The sequence below is a fragment of the Octodon degus genome, unplaced genomic scaffold, assembly GCF_000260255.1.
Source record: "Octodon degus isolate 3935 unplaced genomic scaffold, OctDeg1.0 scaffold00112, whole genome shotgun sequence".
NCBI lineage: Eukaryota > Metazoa > Chordata > Mammalia > Rodentia > Octodontidae > Octodon > Octodon degus.
Window position 1 is genome coordinate 1,670,953 of NW_004524688.1, and position 13,349 is coordinate 1,684,301.

Genomic DNA, 13,349 nt, shown 5'->3' on the forward strand with positions numbered 1-13,349 from the left:
CTGCAAAAACAAACAAACAAACAAATAAATAAATAAATAAAGGCTGGGAAAGTAGCTGAGCAGGAAGGCCCTGGGTTTAATCCTTAATAATCCAAAAGCAAACAACACAAATCACAGCAAATAAGCAAAGGGTTAAATCTTTGCGTCTAGGCTGCTCACAGATCACCATTCTAGATATCTTCGTAGACAATAGCCTCCTGGATATGTGTCTCAAGATGACACAGAATGTGCACAATCCTGTAACCTGCTTGACTCAGTGATCTTTACCTTTCTATTTACCAGGTTTCTTCTCGTCTAATACTTACTCTGTTTTCAACTTACATGCTCCTTACCATAGCTTTGTTTAAACCCAAGTCCTACCAGAGGCTGTTCAATGTAACTGGTTATCAGGTCCTTGAAGACTCTTTACCCTAGCACTGTCTTACCTCTTTTCTTTTTCTTTTCTTTCTCTTCTCTTCTCTTCTCTTCACTCTCTTCTCTTCTCTTCTCTTCTCTTCTCTTCTCTTCTCTTCTCTTCTCTTCTCTTCTCTTCTCTTCTTTCTCTCTCTTCTCTTCTCTTCTCTTCTCTTCTTTCTCTTCTCTTCTTTCCTTCTCTTCTTTTCATATATGTGGTACAGGCTCTTACTACACAGCTCAGACTCATAGTGATCCTCCTGTTTTCAGCCTCTCCAGTGCTGGGATTACTGGTGTGTGCCACAACTCCCGGTCTTAGTAGCCAGCTCAGGGCACCCTGGGATGGGGCCAGCCTTGCATGTGGCACCAGGGATTGAACCCCATCCCTGTGCTTGCCTAAGTAGGCACTTAGTCTGCTGAGCTATCTCGCCCACCCTGTCCTTCCTCTTTTCACGACATTGACTCACTTGGGCCATTTATGCTGCATAGCACCTTCCTCCTGACTTTGTCAAATTGCTTCTCATGGCATTGTCCAGCCTGTCTGTCCCTCAGCCCCTATGTTGTCTGTATATGGAAGAGGCTTCTCTTGAGGAGACTCTGGTCAGAAGATGCAAAGTACCTGTTTGACCACTGCCAAGCCTTTGCCTGGTCTGGCATTCCTATGTGTGGTGGGGAGTGGGAGCTGTTGCCCCCTGTAATGTAGGATTTTTGAGCTAAAATTCACCTGCTCTTGGCCAGGGACATGCCCTTCCTAATGGTAGCTGATTCGCCAGGGAGGAATGACACTCATCCCAACGCCCCCAGGTCTAAGCAGTTCTTGCCTTGGACCCACAACACATTTTGTTTGTTTTGTTTTTTGGGTTTTTTTTTTTTTTTTTTTTTTTGAGTTTAGGATAGTCTTGAGCTCATGGCAGTTCTCCTACCTCAGCCTGCCTAGTGCTGGGATTACAAACACGAGCCACCATGCCCTACTCCAAATACATGTTCCACTGGGGTAGCACAGGACCATGTGCCCTCCCACCACACCGCACCTCCATGCGGTTTCCACCTCAGCCTGCCACAGCTGGGTCCATGCTGTCCAATCCCATCTTCTAGGGAGGAGCAGAGCTTCTTTTCTGCAGCATGTTATCAAATTTCTCCCCTTTAGAGGAATAATTTACAACAAAACACTCACATTTCATGTGTATACTTGATTTTTAACACGTCTAAAATAACCAAAATACACAGGAATGTTTGAATGAAAAAAAATCATTACAAAAAAAATCCATTAACACTGTCCCTTATTTTGAACATATGGCCCCATCATTCTTGCCATTTCTGAAGCAGTTCCTCTTCCCGAGTGTCTTTACCAAGTGTAATTACAAACACAGTGAATGCTGCTGGTGAGTGCCATCCCATGGAAAGACAGACTCATGAAAACATTAACACGTGTTCTCGTCCACCTCTGTCACCAGACCTGGTACCACGCAACTTCTGGCAGTTCCTAAAACTCAGAATGATCATGAAAGGTGAGTGTTTTTGACTGATGCAAGGCACCTAGGCAACTGGACAGTTCAACTAAAGACATGAAAAAGGACGTCCAGAAAGCGCTTCAGAAAGTGGTGAGAATGATAGGACATGTATGTTTGAAAAGAGAAGTATTTTAAGAGGATCAACAGCAATGTGTCTTTTATTGTAACATATGTTTTAAAAAATTAGCATTCACTGTATTATTTTTCTATCATATCACATATGTACTTTATAGCTCAAACCTCAGCTGAAATCTGAACATCCCCAGGACCCCTAAAGTTCCATCCTACCCTTTCTTTGTCAGTCTGTGTGCACCCAGAGGTCCTCTTTTTCTTCCTTCCTGCAATGTGGGCTGCACTCATGTTGGCGCCAGGATTAGTAATACCGTCCTGAGTACAGAGAGTCCCGCCCTTGTATGGACACACTATGCCTTGTCTTGATTTTCCTTGTGGTTGTGATTTGTTTGATTTTTTGAGAGAAGGTCTTCTATGTTCCAAAGTTGGCCTGAAGTCCTGGGCCCAAGTGAGCCTTCTGCCTTGGGCTTCCAAATAGCTGAGGCTACGGTGTAGGACACTGCCCCCAGCTCCACAATGGCTTGGTACTTCATTCTCCTATTGAGGAACATATTTCCAGTTATTTGCTAATACAAATATTTTTGTGCAAGTAATTTTGTGTATAAATGCTTTCTTTCTTGTTTTTTTTTTTTTTTTTTTTTTATGTATATCCAGGAATAAAGCTAGAGGGTCCTTGCATAAGTGGCCACAGAATCATCCTCTTCATTAATTTTTTAATCTTTTACTTATTTGGTACAGGGTCTCCCTATGCAGCTTGGACTCATAGTGATCCTCCTGTCGCAGCCTCCCCAGTGCTGAGATTACAGGCTTGTACTACCATGGCCTGGTTTCGGTGGCCAGCGTGGTATGCTCATTGTCCTGGGATCAGCGTGGCATGTGGTACTGGGGATCGAACCTGGGTCCTTGCACTTGCTGGGCAAGTGCAGAGGCTGCCAAGCTATCTCCCCAGCCCTCGTCCTCTTTATCCACCACGTGAGACAGCCCAGCTGTGCCAGCCTCCTGTTGATTGCCAGGCTATAGGAACATGTCAGTGGAGTTCTAACTTGTATCTCCATGACGACTTATGAGAACAAGAACTTTGCTTTGCCCATCACTTTTTAAAAATTGTCTTTCTTCCCTAATCTGCAGTACAAATAGTCATTTAAACATGTGATTTGAGTTTGTTGCTCATCCTTCAGTCTCAGATATGCAGACAGGTAGAAAATGATTTCTCTGAGGGGAAGCAGAGTTAAGCCACAGATCACGTATCCCAGCACTGCCAAATGTTGACCTGGGTTCTGCTAAGTCTGGTCCCTGAGCAGCCACTGGAGAGCAGGAAGCCTGCACTGTTGGCCTGGGCTGCTGTCTGTATTGCTGTCTAAGTGGCATCTGTACTGCATCTGTACTGCTGTCTGAGTGGCTTCAGATGCATCAGCACATGGAGAAGTGGCAAAAGTCCCCTCTGTCCTAAAGAACTTGTGCTACAGTGTTCAGCATGAGTGGAGGCTCAGAGACTGGACGGAAGCTAAGAACAAGGAAAAACCGGAAGCACAACCTCCAAGATTAGATCTTGGTCCATGGCAGCATGGTGACAGTGAAGAGTTTTCCCTGAGATGTTCTTCAAGGGATGATAATCTTTGGTACCCATTTTGACAGAGGCCTCTATAAGGAACACAAACAATTTTTAAGACAACAGTCGAGAATCATGGGGCAGCTCCCAGCTCTGTCTAGACCCCGCGTTAGCTCCTCTTGATGTAGTGGTGCTAGAGACTTAAACGTAGTCTCCTTCTCCTCTTACTATGCTGAATTTCTGCCTTTTTTAGACCCTCAGCCCATTTATGGCTCATTTCATAGCTGGGGACATTACTACTTTATTTTTTGTGAACTTAGTTTACAAGGTGTGATGGAAAACTATGGTGTGTTAAATTTTAAAAATCATCACAGTAAAGGCCACATGGCCACTAGTTCCCTATAAGACACCCCCCCTCATTTGAACACACTTATCCCATGCTTCTTGCAGCGTTCCGAAGCCGTCCTGGAAGTCCTCCTCGTGAGTTTCTTTAGCTGTGCTAGCCATGCTGCAGCAATAATGAGTTAGTTCATTGGCCTTCCGGTAGTTATTTTGATTTGGGGTAAGAACCAGAATTTGGGCAGTGCCAGACACAATGAGTAAGGTGGATGAGGACCCACATAATGTCCCTACAAGCCTGCCTTTCCACGGGGTGGTCCTCAGCAACAGCATGACCTCTCATTAAAGACACTCATGAAAGAGTGTCCCTCCAGAGTGGGTGGGATCCTGAGACCACAGTCTTGTACCCTCTGGAGATTCCTTGTCATTTCCTAGCATGGGCTTAAAACCCACCTGGTAAGAAACAAATGACCCAGGAGTGCACAGGTATTATGAAAATAGAAAGTCAAGTGTAAGAGATTTTTTTTTTCCAGCAAATCTTTATCTTATAATAAAACCATACCCCTAACCTGCAACATTTGCCTCTTTTGGGGCTGGATCAAATGACTCTCCTGATTCCTTTAGAATGGAGTGCCGCTATCACATGTTTCCCAAACTTGAAACTGTCTCCCCAAAGCAGCAACTGCAAACTTTTCAGTTTTATCACGAAAAGCTGGGAAACAGTAGGAACCCCTGGCACCGGGTCCTGTCCTAAGAGGTCAGCAGAGGTGCCGCTCCCACTGCTGGAGGATACTGTCCTCTGCCCAGAACAGATTACAAGGAGAAGAAAAAGGTCTCATACCCAAGGAAGTAAAAGCAGACAAAAGCTGATTCTCTGAGTGACTCCTTCCAGCAGCCAGGGTCTGTGAGAAAGTGCTGGTGTCCGGGCCTGCCAGCCCTGCAGAAAGTAAAGTGACTGTTGGCAGCAGGGCCCAGGAGCACAGGGAGGGCTGCAGCCTGGCACACGATTCTCCTCACCCTGGCCACACTTGGGATACGGATCTTGGATTCCCAGGCCCTGTAGAGAACCTTGGGCCGAGTCCCACTTCCTCCCTGGGAAAAGCTTTGGTTCAGCGAGGGAGGCTGGAGCCATGGCCTCTCTGTGGAAAAGGCAGGCTCTGGGAGGGGAGCAGTGACCCCTGAAGAGTGCCCTAGATAGGGGTTTCTTTGGCTTTACTTGCCCCCTTCAAAAGTCCATGCAGGCAGATGGAAAAAAGCAAAGGAGGAAAATAGCACCAGCCTCTCGCTATTGTGGGTCAGAACTGCTCACCCAGTTTAGCATTGGAAGGGACTTTCAGGATTCAGGTCCGTCCTCATTCACTGGGTCTGGCACTATGGGACTTCTGCCTCTTCCTCAGTGTCAAAATGGCCATGAAAGGCGTTGATTCAGAACATTGGAGAGTCAGGGACAGCATAAGCAAAACCCTCAGGGAGGAAGACTTCCAGAACTGCTCCCATCCCCATGGACACTGGTGGTGTCCTTGTGGTAAGAACAGTGGTGACCCCCTGTCACCTCCCTGCCCCCAGACTGGATGCTTTGGAGAGACAGTTTCAAGTTTGCTGATGCCCGACCCTCAGCAGCAGCACCTCAGAAAGCTAAAGGAAGTGGTAATAGCAGTGGGACAAGCATTCAAAGCTGGGGGAGTGGTGCAAGGGGGATTAAAGACAATGTATCTTTTAATATAATAATTTTTTAAAAATGTAAACACATCATATTTTCTGATTGGCTCTTATGTTCCTCCAAGCTAAGAATAAATGTCATTCTCAAGGTGTTGAAACAAAGCAAGTACCATTAACCATGTAGCCTTGAAGGAAATTATAACTCACCAGCAGATAAAAAAATTAGGCTGGGGGCACCAGGGAGATGGCTCAGTAGAATAAGCACTTCCCTGACAAGCGCAAGGGCCTGAGTTCAATCCCCGGTTCAAAAAAAAAAAAAAAAAAAAAAATTAGGCTCGTCTGTGATAAAATCTAGGTCCCACCCTGGTTTATGTTTTTAGTTCTTGGGAAACTGACACATATTGGTCCAACTACTGGTTTAAAAGCCCGGAGAGAGAGCAGCTCCGTAGAACATGCATCCACTTGGGGATGGAGCCCGCAGAGAGGCCAGGCACAAGGCGGTGAAGAGGAGCTGGGGCTGCTGTGTGTGGAGGTGAGTTAGAATGCGCCAACCACTCACCAATGAAAGCCTGAGGAGCCCAAGTGATGGAACTGTGCTCACTCAGGCTAAAATTAAAGGCTCTCGGGCATCCTATAGTAACACCAAGAATCAATTCTTGGGTGTGGCATGCAGACAAAAATTTTAGTTTTGTGTTTTGGTCTTCTCAGCTGTAAAGACATGAGACTGACTGACTATGTTGCAGATTCTGGTTAGTGATATCACACACACACACACACACACACACACACACACACACACACACACACAGCAGTACCACACCCCAGCAGCACAGGCTGACCATACTGCTGTCTCGCCTTGAACATCTCGGTGGGCATCATATTCTAAAAGGAGTTTGGGACTTCAGAGTGGAGTGTATGGATTTCTATTCTTTCTTGATTTGTATTTATACTGTTTGTGTATGTTCTGGATGTCTTCTATGGAAACACTAAATGCCAGGCACAGTGTTAAGCAAGTTTCAATGACTACCTCCTTTTCTCTAATGGCTTCCTTCCATATCTCAGATGGAGAAACTGAGGCTCAGAGGATTATATTAGAAGATCAGTACTATCTGGGGAGGGCCAGTAAGATAGCTCAGCATACATACTAACTGCCTGCTTAGGCAAGCACAGGGACAGTGGACTAAGCACCTGCATAAGCAAGCACAGGGACCAGGGTTTGATCCCCAGCATCACAGGCTGTGCCAGCCCTGTCCCTGGATGTGCCACCAGATCGGGCATGAGCTGGCCATCAAGATCAGGCATGGTGGTGCACGCCTATAATCCGAGTGCTGGGGAAGCTGAAACAGGAGGATCACTATGAGTCTGAACTGCATAGTGAGACCCTGTACCAAATACATAAAAAGAGAAAAAATATTGTCTGTAGAGCGCATTAGAGAGTTATGCTTGATGTTGACCTGAATCCTAACCAAATGGTCTTACTCATCACCTCATACCCAGTCCCTGGATTTAATTTTGTCTTTGGGGTTGGAGTTAATATCTTTGTTTTTGAGGCCAAACTTGTGAATCTGTACATCCACAAGAACCTCCTTCCACTATGATCTGCCATGTACAAGAAAGACCCCGAGGTCTTTATCTATTTGTTTTACAGCCCTGCTAGGAACAAATGTTGTAATGCAGATTTTAACTGCTTTTAGGACAAATGGTACAGTATTTGATCTTCTGTGAGAAGAGTGCTTACAAGTCCCCCCTCTTGTGTAATCCTGTACATTTCACAAGTGTCGCCTCTCCCAAGCTGTCTCCCAACTGTGGAGACAGGAAAGCCAGACTCCCAAGAGCAGCCTAGTGGCTTCTTAGCTGCTGGAGGTTAGAGGACTTTTGTACCCTGGAGCTGATCTGTAGATTCCTGCAGATATTTTCTGCAGAAAAGCTTTATTCAGACAGGACTGTCCTACCTCTTTGAGAGGCATCGTGGTATTTGTTAAATATGCGGCCTTTGCTGTATTAGTGACACTTAGCAATTCAAGCATGTCCAAAAGACAACACCAATGCCTTGCCAATGCCTTTTAATCTGTGTGGTTGTCCAGCTCTGAACTGATGGGAAAAGTCTCTCCAGCAGGAGGTATGCACTACCCCGTCAGCACACAAAGATCCACAACATAATGTTAGATAGGGGCAAGGATTGTCACAGTTCAGAAATGTTTTGCAGTTGGGTTCTCTCTACACTGAAAACATTCTTTTAATATGGGGAATTCCAATGAGGCCTGTAAAAATCCTACTCATATGACATAGTTCTCTCCCTGAATAGAGCCTACTGAAGGCTTATTAAAAATTTACCTTTTTGTCAATAATGTTCTTTATGGGACATTTTTCTGGCTGCATTTTAATGTAACACTTGCTGCCCCAGATGCAGAAGACAGGAGACAGCCTGGCACTAAGGCCTGGGCTGGAGAATGTTCCTATTATGCATCTCACTGAATCAAATGCCTCGTGGCCGCTGCTGCATATGGACATAGTTTGAACTGTGGGTGGCTTTCACTAACCCACAGGCTCCTCAATCTATGGCCCTGGGGGAGATGTTAGCACAGACATCTTCCTCAGGGAGTAAGAGTGTGTGGCAAGCGAAGTCTTATGTGAGTTGTTTTCGCTGATTCAAGTTCTTCGCATTGTGAGCATTCGCTTTCTGTATAACTGCTTCTTCTTTTTTAAGTTTCAAGCATAAAGTTGACAATTACAGTAAATGCTCAGGGATGCTACATGGAACAATGAAACTTCTATGCTTTTTTTTCCCTGATAATATTTACATCAAAGATGATAGATTTTTATCATTGGCTTTCTGTTCATTGATTTAAACTATGTTTTTCTTAGGCACACTTATTATTCGTTCTCTAGACTGAGGACAATTTGGTTATCTTTGTGATGAGGAAGTTGAAGCGTTCCTATTATTCCCCAAGTCTACATTAGATTAATTTCCCTAAAGAGTCTTATTGCTTAATGGAAAATTGCAAGAGTGGCCAGGCTTGAAAATAGGATCAATGGAAACCTGGCTGTGGATCATTGACTTTTGGCTTATCTAGGCTTTCCAAAGGGCTGGGAATTAACATTGGGACAAAAGCCATGGTCTGGGACAGAGGCTCACAAGCTGCTTGAGCTACACCAGTCACTCGGAGGACTGGTAGGCCAGCCTCAGAGTTTCTGATCCTGTGATCCCGGACAGGAGGGCTAAAGCTTCCATTTCTCCTCAGCTCCCTGGTGCTGATCTTGCTGATCAGCCTTGAGGGCCACTGGTCTGGGGCATGTGGCAGGGTAACTCTGATTGCTGAAAGGGTTAGGACACTCGAGCTACTTGTTTAAGTCTCCTTGAGGATGAGAATTTACATAGATGCTTGGCCCACTTGGGCCCCAAGTCCTCTCCAGGGAACATTTGTGTGTCACTGGGAAGTGTGGAAACTGGACCCTGAGCACCTTGTCCACCTTGGCTTATGGAGGCCAAGTGCGGTTCCCCGGAGGACTATACTGCAGGGCCAGTACAGTTCCCCAGAGGACTGATCAGGAGGTTTGGGAAGAGACGGTGTGTCTGCAGGGCAGCCATCCGAGCCCAAGAAATGCTTGCGCTGTGAACCCTGAAGACATTTGTCTGCCTCATCAGATGAGCCTGTGTTTCCAGGAACTTCAGGGTGTACTTAAGTTACTTCCCTCTGACTTGCTTTAAGCAAAACAATGTCTGCCCATGATAGCAGCACCCCCTGGTATTATCTAAAGTCAGAGCATCTTTAATGAACTTAATGACTGGCAGTTCTTCTTCCTTCAAGAGAGCATCAACTTGGAGACAGGTGGCCCTCCAGTAGGCCAGTGTTTTAGAAGTCAGAGGGGTAGGCGGGGAGGTATCTATTGGGCACAGAAGTGTCCCTTCCTGCTCTCTGTCATGATGGCTTGACAGTGGGCCATCTGTGCTATTGTGGAAGTGTGCTCAGTCACTTATTTAACATGTCTACTGAGGGCCATCTGAACACCGACCCTGCTTTCGTAAAGTTCAGTTCTCGCAGAGCCTATATTCACGCGATCAGACAGTCAGTCAGCAAGAAAGTTAGTGTACATTATACCAGATACTTGTTGGTGTTTTAAGGCAAGTAAAAGAAAATGAATGGATAGAGAATGAGAAGAGAAGAGTCATTGAAAGAACTTTCTGAGGAAGAGACATTAACAGACACCAGAATGAGGATGGGAGAAGGAAGCTGAGTGAAAACCCAGCCCTGCGGATTGCAAACAGGGACCTCTGAAGTGAGAACTTGTGGGCTGCTGGAGGAGCAGGGAGACAGAAGGCCTGCAACTCTGACACCTGAGGAAGTGGGTCAAGGTGGGAAGCAGCTTAGATTTCCACATGGGCTCATGGTGTGGAAAGTGTGAGGGCCACAGTGAGACATGGAATTACTTCTGCGCTGAGTGGAGAAGCTTTGAAGGTTACTGAGTTCTGGAAGAGGATGCCCCACAGGGAAGGCTCAGCCAGGCAAGACGGCCACTTGGTCTAGAGCACAAGGAAGGAGCTAGAGGGTGGCAAATGTGGGTCTCTTTAAAAAGCTTTGTACACAAGGCTTGCAAGGGTTTGGATGTGGAGGTATAACAAAGGGGGAGTCAGGAATGCTTCTGCACTTCTGAGTTGAGCCTGCAGTTAGCTGGATACCTGCTGTTGGGCTGCAGCATTACGGGGGGCTGGAGGCAGAGCAGACCATGATGGGGGTCAGGGGATCAGGTCTCATACACCTGGCTTGAAGGACATCTGAGACATCCTGAGGGAAGCGTCCAGTGGGCAGCTGGTACCTGAGATTAAATTGGAGAATCAGTAGTAATGAGATGGTAGGTGAAGATGAACGATTGGATAGGACAGCCTAGAGCAAAAGTAAAGAGTGGAGAAAGTAGAGAGAGACGGCTGATGCTGGAGCCTGGGTCCTGCAATGCTGAATCGGAAAGGGAACCAAGAGAGCAAGGAGGAGCAGCCATTCTGAGCATTAATGAGTTTTCCATAGCAACAGGCTAACTCAGCTCTGTCTCCTTGTGCCTTTATTGGGAGCACATTCTCTCTCCCTGTCCATTGGTGGAAGCCCTGCCATTTCTTAGTGGGTTTGATGCCCCAGACCTGGATCCTTTGACACATGGATTGGAATTGGAACATCTGCAAATAGCTTGAAATGACTGGCAAAGCTCCGTGGGTACTGTATACTTATATGGGTAGAAGGAGCATAGTTTACAATGGATTCCTAAGGTAAGGCTAGGCAATATTTCTCAATAATTTTGAAATAAAAAAGAAGCTAAAGTAATAAATTCTCAGGCTTATCAAGCACAGGAAGAGAACAAGTCCTTTTACCCAGATTTAAACTTACTGCAACTTGGCAAACTAAAATGAATCAAGAACCCAAGTACCTTAAAAATACTCCCCCTGGGAGACGCAAAAAGCAACCCTTGAAACAGAGAATGCAAATGAGGCGGTGTGCAGAGACCGCTCTCCACCATGCATCTGTCCAGGCCCCTAACTACCAACACAAGAGCTGGCTAACTGCCAGCCTGCAAGCAGAACCAGGCCACATCGGCACTGAGACTTGAGACTGGCGAAAATGAGGGGCAAGGCAACTCGGGAATCACACTGGGGCACATTTCTTTCTCCAGCCACTTCATTCCTCTTTAGTGTTATCCACAGTCCCTGAGCCAGAGGGGCCAACAATTGTCAGGTTTTCTGAGACACGGAGCCAAACATGAGCTTCCCATTTCCACCCAACATGCATTTGCTTGAGACTGCAAAAGGCACTGGATGATGGGAGATATTTTTAGAATCAGATTTAACACCAAGACATATACTTGTATATATGGTGGGGTTTTTTTGTTTGTTTTTTGTTTTTTGGGGTTTTTTTTTTTTTTGGCCTGCTGTAGGGCAGAGAGGATGTTCAGAGTGTCTTTTGTGATAAAACATCATGGTTAAAAATAATCCTGGGACTGTGGGTAGTAGCACCTATTTCGCAATGACCATTCTGCCTCAGAACACGGGAGAACACTATCCTCAGGTTCTTTTCAGAGCAAAGAAATGCCAGGTCTAGTGCACATAGAAAGCACTACTCACTTCAGATGTGTTATTATAAATAAATAGGGTTGTTGGGGCCGGCGAGATAGCTCAGCAGTCTAAAGTGCCTGTTTAGGCAAGCTTAGGCAAGTGCACAGGGACCGTGGTTCAATCCCACCACCAGAAGCTGTGCCAGCCCTGGTCACACACACACAAAATAATAATAATAAAAGGGCTAACTGGATAGCTTAGCGGATAAAAGCACCTGCTTCGGCAGTCGTAGGGGCCGGGGTTCAATCTTCAGCTTGCCATGCTGGCCCCACCCCAAGGGTGCCCTGAGCTGGTGATTGAGACTGGGCGTGGTGGCGTGTGACTGTAATCCCAGTTCTTGGGAGACTGAAAACAGGAGAATCACTATGAGCCTGATCTGTGTAGTGAGACCCTGGAGACCCTGCCCTAAATACAAAAAATAAAAAAAATTTAAAAAAAGAGAAAAGAAAGACATAGCATTGCTATCCTTGGAAAAGCCCTTTTTCTGGGCCTGGAAAAGCTAGGGTATTTTGTGGGCATCCATCATTCCCTGATGGGAAGTTGGGGTGGAAACGGTGGACCATGGAGAGCATTCATCACCCTGTTACGTCTCCATCATGGCCCCATGGGCCAGTGTGCTGAGCACTGAGGGCCTTCCCACTTGAGGTGCAGTGGATACAACTCGACTGAAGAATGGGAGCTTGGATAGAAAGTGTTTGCTGAGGGTAAACGTTTTCTTTGCATAGTCCCATTTTGGACTGGTTTTGGTGAATGCACCAATTTCTAGAAAAGAGGATGTTTCAAGAACATAATGGTTCAGAAGCATTTAAGCCTTCCTGACTCCATGTCAACTCCCACGGGAGAGCAGAACTGTGTCCTTGGAAAGTGTTCAAGGTGTCTCGCTAGTGTGTTGCTTCTATAGCACCCTGTCTTTGCACTTCCTAGATTTTGCTTTGCAAAGAGCTAGTGACAAACATTTCAAAATTGCCAAAAGAAGTAAGAAGTGCAGTAGGTGTTGAGACAACTTAGAATTCCTCCATCTCTGCTTCTCTAAGCTACACCTCCCATGGCCTTCGCAGAGCAAACCCCAAGAGGGCACAAGGGCTTGCTTGTTTGTTTAGCAGATCCTTGATTTTGATATTTCTCTAAGCATAAAGCCACTGTACAGTTTTCAATCTCTATGCTTCAGCCTGCTGTTTGTCTTGTACAATCAGACTATAAAATTCATGTGCTGACAGAGGAAGCTACAGAGATGTGCCATGGAGGTGACTTCTGAGAAGGCAGGTGGCTGTGAAAGTCCGGGTGTTTTCACCTGGCCTTGTAAGGGAGCCAGAGACACCCCCTGGCTCGTGGGAACTTAAATAGACATGGCTGGTGTCTTCTAATACCTATTTCTTTGTCAGGGTGCTATTTCTCTTTGACATAAAAGTTCAATGTGTATCAGAAACTACGCTGGCACTTTGCACACTTTACCTCTGATACTTGCAGCAGTGTTGCAGGTCAGGGTAATTGCTGAGCCACAGCTGAGGATATATGAGGCTCAGAGAGGTTAACTTGCCCAAGCTGGCCCAGCTAATACATGACAGAACTGGTGAATACAGCCTGGTGCTTTGACTCCAGGCCAGAGTTAGGACTCCTGGCTGACCTTGCTGCTTCACACTCAGTGTGCGTGTTTGTGAGGGAGAGCGATGGAGCAGGCCCATCTCCACATGTGCTGAAGAGCCCTGAGGGGGCCATTTTGGAACAGGCT